The sequence below is a fragment of the Zea mays genome, chromosome 10 (assembly GCF_902167145.1).
Source record: "Zea mays cultivar B73 chromosome 10, Zm-B73-REFERENCE-NAM-5.0, whole genome shotgun sequence".
NCBI classification, from domain to species: domain Eukaryota; kingdom Viridiplantae; phylum Streptophyta; class Magnoliopsida; order Poales; family Poaceae; genus Zea; species Zea mays.
Window position 1 is genome coordinate 32610336 of NC_050105.1, and position 9567 is coordinate 32619902.

Genomic DNA, 9567 nt, shown 5'->3' on the forward strand with positions numbered 1-9567 from the left:
CTTCGAACAGGAGAGAAAAAACTTGCAGACGAAGTATGAAGCCGAAGCTACCGAGAATACGAAGCTGAAGCAAGCTTTGAAGGAGCTCCGAGACATATGTCTACATTTCGGCAGCCGCTGCGTAGAACAATTAAAAAAGGTTTTCAACTCAGTTGGAGCTAGTGCTGAAAAGTTTACTCCTTAGGCCGAAAATATATCAAGCACCATCGAACACATTGAAGGCTAAGTTGAGGCGCTTCACGAAGTAATAGCGGGACATGGTGACTTCTGCGCCCTGCTAGCTTCTCGCGGCACGGCTGCAGCATTTTTGAAAGCTGGTTGTACGCACGCGAAGATAGTGAATAGACCTACCTTCAGCCTATCTTCGACAGATTTAGTTGATATTCCCGGCGAAGACCGAAGCATAGGAAGCAGATTTATAACACAAATTTGGGCGAAGGATGGTCGAGATTTGGCTGGTGATGAGGCCCGAAGCTTACTTAAGCCGGTATGAAACTTATACCTGTTGCTTACCTTTTCTTGTGATTACCTTTTACCTTATAAAATTTTGTTGTATGTAGGATGACGATGCCGAAGATTAGTAATCCAAAGCAGATTCCGAAGGCCACTGAAGCTGATCTTTAGGCCTGCCTGCATAGATCTTTTAGAGGCATTTTTATTATCTCTATAAAGACAATGTAATCGAGAATTGAACATTACTCTGTATATTTGTCCATACCTTGTAATATATTTTTACGTTTCCTTCCATGTGTGAATTGCTTTGCTATGGATGAAACTTATATCCTTTGAGCATAAGGCGAAAAACACCTTCCCTTCTTTTTGTACACAACGAAGCATATCTTGCTTCTTTATGCTCATCGAAGCATTGTTATCAAAGCTGAAGTATCTGTTTGTGCTTTATGTTATGATGATGATGATCCTACGAATGTCTACATGAATGTGTATGAATGCAATGAATGATGTAATGTAACGTGCAAATGAATGTCCAAACACACATACGAAGCCACACCCAGACTCTGCATCCCCTTAGGAACGACTTTTGAGTCTTCAGATCTGCATCCCCTTAGGAATGACTTTTGAGCTTCTTCACCTTCTATTTCGGTGGTATAAGTTCTGCATCCCCTCAAGAACGACTTTTGAACTTCTTCGCCTTATATTTCGGCGGTATTTGGCTCTACATTCCCTTCGGAACGACTTTTGAGCAGAAAACTTACACTGCGCTCCCTTAGGAACAACTTTTTGTAGCTTCGTTATGCTCTGCATCCCCTTGGGGACGCCTTTTGAGCTTCTCCCTATTTTTCTTTTTGCACTCGATGGTGCATGCTCAAATTTTACATATTACATCTTTTGGGGGATTTGGCCCTCGTAGGGCTAAATAAGAATAAAAAATTACAAGCTATGGCCCCATTAAAAACCTTTATCTCCTCTTGAAAGGAAAAGGGTGCCATAGGAAAAAAATGAAAAAAGATTACACCATTTTACAGATAGTATCGCTAAAGCTCATCCGCATTCCAAGATCTGGGTATGTCATTGCCGTCCATATCCTTCAATCTATAAGAACCGGGCCTCGATGAAGATACTACTAGAAAAGGACCTTCCCACTTCAGTTGCAACTTGCCCACTTTGTCTGGGTTAGAGACCCTCCGAAGCACCAGATGCCCTGGCTTGATATTTTTCAGCCGAACTTTTCTGTCACGCCATTTTACTGTTTCGGCCTGATATTTATTGATGTGCTCTATTGCCTGAAGTCTCGTCCCCTCTAAAGTATCTTTTGTTACTTGATAATCAGCTTTGTCTTCTGTCGAAGCTATTGTTCTTATTGACCCTGTCTTTGCTTCTTTTGGAGTTATTGCTTCGTCACCAAATAGGAGCTTGAAGAGTGTAAATCGTGTTGACCTTGACGTAGTTGTGTTGTGGCTCCACACCACTTTAATTAGTTCGTCTGGCCACTTTCCTCTGGGCTGGTTGAAGATTAGTTTCATTGTTCCTGTCATTATACTACCATTCGCTCTTTCTACCAGGCCATTGGATTCTGGATGCCTAACTGATGCAAAGTGGATCTTCGTACCAATTTGGTCACAAAAATCTTTGAATGCTTCGGCCTCAAATTGCATACCATTGTCCACTGTTATTTCCTTCGACACACCGAAGCGACAAACAATATTCTGCCCGAAGAATTTTTGGATGGTAACCGAAGTTATTGTAGCCAAGGGCTTCGCCTCAATCCACTTGGAAAAATATTCCACTGCCACTATAACATACTTCAAGTTGCCTTGTGCTGGTGGGAGTGGACCCAACAAATCTAGACCCCATCTTTGCAATGGCCAGGTTGGCTGTATTAGCTAAGTTAACAACGAAGGTCGTTTCTGATCTCTTGCACATTTTTGACAGTTTTCACACTTTTGAACCAGGTCTGCTGCATTCGAAGTTGCCTTCGGCCAATAAAACCCTTGTCTAAAAACTTTTCCCAGCAAAGGCCTGGACCCGATGTGAGATCCACACAAACTTGCATGTATTTCTTTCATTAACTCTATACCTTTGGTTCTGGATAAACACTTGAGGAGTGGGGAGCAAACTCCATGTTTGTATAGCTCCCCTTCTATTATGACGTATGGTCTTTGTAACACCCCAGGTGTTACCCAAGGTCCTAGCCCAATGAGCACACCTTTGGTCTCTTATCCAATATGCTAAATTGGAGAGTGAAGGCAATAAAAGTTTTGGGAAGCATGTCTAAGATAAGTATTGATCATGACAAGAGAGATACCCTAGCCTTCATACAATTTTCACCCATAAACAAGGCTCGAAAACCCTAATTCCCTTCTCAAGCCATTAAACCCTAACCATGGGATTAAAGGGGAAAGAGTGGGCAAATGGCCAAATCACAAAAGGGAACCTTCACCAAAGATGAAGTATATTAGCAAATCTACAAAAATGTATTAAGATAAGTATTACAAAAAGGCCCAACAAAAATCCCAAAACAATTCACCAAGTGGGGAGCTCACTAGGGCCATTAAAAATTCTCTAAGTCCCCAAAACCAACCCTAGCCCAAAGATCAAATGTGTTCACCTTGGTGCTGGCACCAAAACCACTTGGACCAAATAGAAAAAAGTGGCCAAATTACCCAAGGCACATCCCTGAAAAATTTGAAATCAAACCAAGGTCGTTTGACATGGTTTGACATCAGTTTTATCGCTGGTGAACAGTGCAGACAGACAAGACTTGGTGCCCACATATCTTGTAATCTAGGGCAGATCTTCCATTCAAACTTACACAAACTAGCTAGCCCTAGGTGCCAGGAAGATATCTTGCACAAGACATTTGGCGAGATTCGCACGTTTTGGAGCTCTGCAGGCGCAAGATCTCGGGCAGATGAACACGGCCACATGTTCGACGCGCCCTTGCGACGCCAGAGCACGCCCTCAGCGCTCCGCCCACGCGCGCAGCCCCGCGCCGTGCCAATCCCGCGTCCACGCCCGCGCCCGCGGCTATAAAAGCCACCCCGGCCTCGACCATACACCCTCACGCGTCCCTGACCCAGTCCGCACAAGTTCGCCGGCGTTTGCCGAGAGAGCGGCGTGCCAGCGGCCGCGCAAGCCACGACCACCGTAGACCGGCCAAACCAGCCACTCCCCGTCCCGTCCGACCCTCGGGTTAGCTTCTACGGACCTCAGTGAAGCTCCCCGAGCCGGGGATTGAACTCTACCTCACTGGAGACGCCGGTCAACGTCGCCAGACTTCAACCGGCCGTCGTCGCATGTAGACCGCGCTCCACGGTAAGCCTTTCATCGATTCCTTGCACCTGTAGCATCCTTAGCATCCCGTGAAGCTCCCTGTGCCATTTGATTGAGCCCTACCACCGTGAGTAGGCCGGAGCACACGCCGCCGATGAGCCCGACCACCTGCGCACGCGGTCAGAACTATTCCGGCCATCACCGTCGATGACCCGCACCTCGACGTGACCGCCAGGACCTCCTGGATCTCACCTAGCCCTTCACCGGACCTCCCTCGCCGCCGGTAAGCCGCGTCGTCCTTTTTCCTCTCCGCGGTTACTGTTACATGGGGGAAGGAGCCCGGGATAAAAGAAGGAAAAGCTAGGCGGGATTTTGCGAATCAGTGCCTCAGAGGAATAGTTCCGCAGGGGTACGGTTTAAAGGATTAGTTAAGGAAAACCCCAAGGGCCTCGGTGCAAACTGGTTTTCATTAAACCTTTTAAACTTTATTCTTTTAAATACATACAGAACTTGCAAAATTCATAACTCAAATTTTATCCAGCCAAATGTGGTCAAACTAATTTTGCTAGGTCCTAAATGTTATGAACTACTTAGGAAAATAACAAACACCCTGAGTACTGCAAGACTTTTTAAAGTTTCCATTTAATTAAGTGCACTGCCCAAAACTAAATAAATAGAGGAAAAATAGAAATACTTTTGGACTGAGGGTAAGAAAAATCAGAGACATGTTTAACTACTAACTACTCTGTTTAAAAATGTTAAACTTCCTAGTATACTATATTAAGAAGAAATTAACCACAAAAACTTGTTTTAGTCCAAACATTAAAAAAATGGAAAAGGGGATTAAAAGTACGAACCAGAGGGCAACCACATTTTTCTTGGTTTACTTAAGTAACATAGACCCCAAGAAAATTTTATTGAACCCTCTGTTAGTACAAAAGGGATGCACCACATTTTATTTCTTAAAAACAATGAGAACTTAGAAAAATCCTAGAGAAATAATCCTAAGGAGAAACCACCCCAATCCTTGGGATAACTAATAATATGCTAGTTTGAATCTAGGAAAAATATAAGTTCTGTTGTTTGACATTTTTCAAAAGACAAGTTAGTTATAGGTACATTTTTGACATCAAACTTCAGAAAATCACAATTAAATAACCAATAGGACTTTTTCTATGATTTTTGGCACAGACACCTATTATCACCCATGAATCTTGGCAAAAAAATAAATTTTAGTCCATAAACCTCATCGAAATCAGAGCTACAGTACAAAGTGACTATCTACCCCTCACTTTTATTATTTTTGCACAAGGATTATCTGAATTAATTCTAACCTCAAATTTTCAGGATAAACCACAGAGGTCAATGTTTACCCATTGTAATTTTTGTAACATTTTTGGAAAATTCTAAATTGCCAAGGTAGATCAAAAGCATTCAATAATAAGCATAATAGAAAGTAAAAGGGAAATTGTGGGAGGAATTAACGATGTACAATTAAATCCTCCTAAGAGTCCAAGTAAAACATAAAGGAGGTGACTAAAAGTTTTAAGTTCACTCAAGACTCTAAGATGAGTGTATGGAACCCTTAACACACGATCCGACACAGAAAACCCTAATTTACCCACTGCTTTAATATTGTTTCACCATACATAGCATTTGCAAAATTACCTGTTACTGATATGCTTATATTTTATTCATTGCATTCGATAGACTGTAGTCTCGCTGACGGAGAGTACATCCTCGTTCTGGAGCAAGGAGTTGCTCAGGAGGTAGTCCAGGAGCCAGCACCAGAGCCTGCCATCGAGGATCTGCCTGCCCCAGCTTTGGAAGGCAAGCCCCGGTTTTATGCATAACCGTTTATATATACTATTTTACTACACTTAATATTTGTAGGCTTGTACTATGCACTTAAGTGTAGGAGTTGTCTGAAACCCTAGTTGCATGAACTCAAGATTCCTTTTGAGATGGATACTAGTATGCTAGGTCGAGTAGTTGCTTTACTAATTAGGGATCTCGGTAGAAGTCGAGTGGTTTTTTCTAGCACTCGTGCGAGGTCAGGAATTGATTGTATCCATTTTTATATCAGAATGATGATGGTCTGTGGACACGGATCCATGGGGATGCGTTGTCTACAAGACGAAAATTGGAATAAGGATTAACGTGTGGATACCTGTGTCAAGCGTTTGAACGTACTAAGCACATGCCGAGAAATATGGTAAATCGGTAAGCCTAGTACCTGAGTGAACCTGCCCGTGGATTGATCTCCTCATGTGACCTGAGACGTGGTCTCCCATTCCGGTTATGGTGGGTACAAGTGCGGTCACTGCACGGCGGCAGTCGGGGTCAGTGAGGCATTGTATGCCAAGGCGGTAGGCCTCTTTCTGTTGACGAGGAATCGATGGGGACAGTTGACATGTGTGGGAACGGAGCGCCTCGCCACGTCATGTGTTTAGGTTTACCTTGCAAGGTTTAAAAACTCGATTCGAATCGTCTGCTTGATCCATTGTACTGCATTGAGTAATAAGTGCAAATGAGTTGACCGGCAAAAAATGTTGATTGTTAAAATGCTTGATACCATGAATGATTAGCTAGGTACACATCTAGTCTTAAGAGAATCACACTAATACTTGGAAAGCTAAAATCTGAATTTTAGACTCAGCTAGTGCTTTTTGGCAAACCAAACCCCTCAGCCAAACAGCTGCATGTCTAGAGGTAGAGGAGTAAACTCCTCACACCGGGTAAGTCTAGCTGAGTATTAGTATACTCAGCCTTGCTTGTAGCATAATTTTTTACAGGTTCTCTGGAGGATATGGTTGCTGGAGTGACTTGGCCGTCTACCTTGCCACCGGGTTGGACAGTCGAGTGGGACCCTACCTCAGCATGGGAGGAGCATGAGGAGTGATGGGCCAGGCTTCCCCATCCTTCCTTTTATTTACCGTTATTTAAATTCCGCTGCATTCCGAACAATGATCATTACTTTTGCAAAACTCCGATGATGTTGTAATAACCTTAAGCACTCCTTTAATGTATGGTTTTATGCTTTATTGTATTTGCTTTCTGCCTCACCTTCGAGTGAGTACGTGGTACTTGATCCTGTTAGTGGACTTGTCGGACTAGATCCGAGGTACTGACGTTTTATTCCTATTTAAGTGTGGTCTAGCCTCTAAGGTGGGACTTAGGCACTTAAGTTGGAATAATTTGGGCGGTTCCGCCATAGCTGGTATCGGAGTTTGTACCACCATAGAGAAATCAATAAATCATAGTTACCAACCTTTTCAAAAGTAAAACTTGTTTAGAAACCAATGTTGGATAGATCAGTAAGACGATAAGGATAGACCTAGAACGTGAAGCCTTAGGATACTAGATGGGTAGCTAGGTGGCTAATTGAATATGCCCTATAGGCTACTATGATATGGATGGAGGATTTCTCTATCCCTATATGATTGATGTGAGGTCGCTTAGAAAGAGCATGCATTCATCATTTTTCTAGCTACTTAGTAAAAGGTCAAGAATTTTAAAAGCTACGTAATCAAAGAGGCATTGTAATAAGAATTAAGTCTACATCGAAGATCTCAACTTAACCATGGGAAAGCCAAGCACTAGTTTCCTTTTATTTTTGGTAATTCTTTTTCTTTTTTGCTTATGCTTACCCTTACATAGATGACTTCTCACGAATCCTCGGAAGGAGGGAACGCACATTCCCACACGGACGGGCTTGCACGAGAGGGTTTTCCCCATATTTTGTGGGAGGTACTGCAGGGAGCTGGTTATGCTATGCCTCCCCAGTACGCGGTGCAGTTGTTTGAGGAGCACCGGGTACCCCACTATAGGGTGAGGATGACCTTGGAGCCTCATCCTTTGCAGCCCGGCTGGCATTCGCTGGACTCTGAGTCTTTCGGTTTCAGGGCCGAGGATACTATTGAGTCCACTACTCTCCACGTGCTGACGACCTTCTGTGGCTTTCACCCCTTGGAGCTATCAACCCATCCCATTGGCTTGATCCCCACTGAGAAGGAGGACGACCCAATGTGGAAGGATCGAGTTGAGCACCCCAAGGATGTGTGGGCACTCTACCCTGGACAGACCGCTCACCTGACGGTTCGGTGCATGAATGCCATGTATCGTCTGCAGGCCATGCACGGTGAGGCGATGTCCCAGCTGATGGGACTAGTGGAGTCTACCAAGATCACCCTGGATAACAGGGAGGACCTTATGGTCGACTTGTCCACTGAACTGGTGGAAAAGGATCTCCAAGTGGAGCAGTTGGCCACCCAAATCCAAGAGCTCGAAGATCAGGTGGAGGCCAGGGAGAACACCATCGAGGTTCTGGAAGATCAGCTCCAGACCACGCAGCAACAGCTTGAGGAAGCCAACTAGCATTTGGATCTACACCATCAGGAGATTCAAGACATGGAGGCAGAAGGGGCCGATGAGGATGTCGACATCGAGGGAGGAGAGGAGCCAGAGCCTGCATCAGCTTGGACACTGCTGGCTCAGGAAGACCACGTTCCCCCGAGTCTAGCGTTGCCTCGTTTGTTCATTAGGTTTCAGGACTAGGATAGAAGTAAGCAGTGGTAGAACTCCTCGAAACTAGCTTAGCTTTTGCACCTTGGAGGTACTAGGCTAGAGAGAGTCGAGTATTTTGGGCACTGCTGTAACTATTAGACAACTCTTTTGGCTTGATGGATGATGGATGGTTTCTAGTTTTAAGTATGAATAAAATTATATTCTGATGGTACAATTATGGAGGCAACGAATCAATTGGAATATTACCAACCTTGTTATTTAGGATCTTTTATCATGTGAAATCATGGATTTCAAAGTATGATATTAAGAACCTCCTAAATTTCAGGTGGCAGGAAGAGCGCGCCGTAGACAAAATGAGTGCATTCCTCCACCACCACCGCCGCCTCCTACCATGCAAGAGCTGATGGCTCAGTAGAATGACATTATGTGATAGTGTAACACCCGGATTTTGGGGGTATAAAACTTCTTTTCAAATATCCACCAAATTCAGGTGTTACTCTCTCAGCTCTTCGCTTTCCTTCTCTTTTTCCTAAAAGTGGAGAATTATTTTGTTTTATATAGGCATTAACTTAGTAAAATAAAAGCCTAGCTAGAGAAGCTTTGATTGTTGCATTCATGTCGTTGCATATTGTTTATGGGTGTAATAGGTTTTCGAAACATAAAAAGATTATCTTGATAGTGTTTTAGGGATGTCTGGGACCTTTGAAACGTTTTCGAGTGTTAAATATGAATTTCTAGAAATTTCTAATATTATTTAACCTCTAAAATTTAGTATTTGTGAAAACTAGAATATTCCGAAAATTCGATAATATGTATATATGTCCCTCTTTCTCTCGTCGAGCCCGTTCTAGATCCCATGTCCTTTTCGCGGGATCGTTAGAACGTCTCTTCTCGCGAATGGCTTGCTGCTCGTGTCGGCGATCCTTGTCTATCCACGTCTACACCTTCAGACATCTACCTCGTCATCCTGGGCCGGCGGGCCAGCTCTACTATCTTCCTCTAATTTTATCCAACCATGTCTACCACTCGTCTGACTCAGCCTCCGTCCTACACTGTCTCGCGCAATTTGTCGTGCTCGCAACTGCCTCTCTCACTCGGTCGTGACGCAATTAATGACTAATTTGGAAACCACCCCCGCGTTCTCTTCTATATACCCACCCCACCATCGCATAACTCCTCGTCTCCCTCCCCAGATCCAAATCGCGCAGAAGAAGCAGACGTCCCTGCGCATGGCGGTTCCAGGTGAGTCCTCTCCCTTCCCTCCTCTCTCCCTCTCGACGCATCCTCACTGCAACCCCGCGAGCGGCA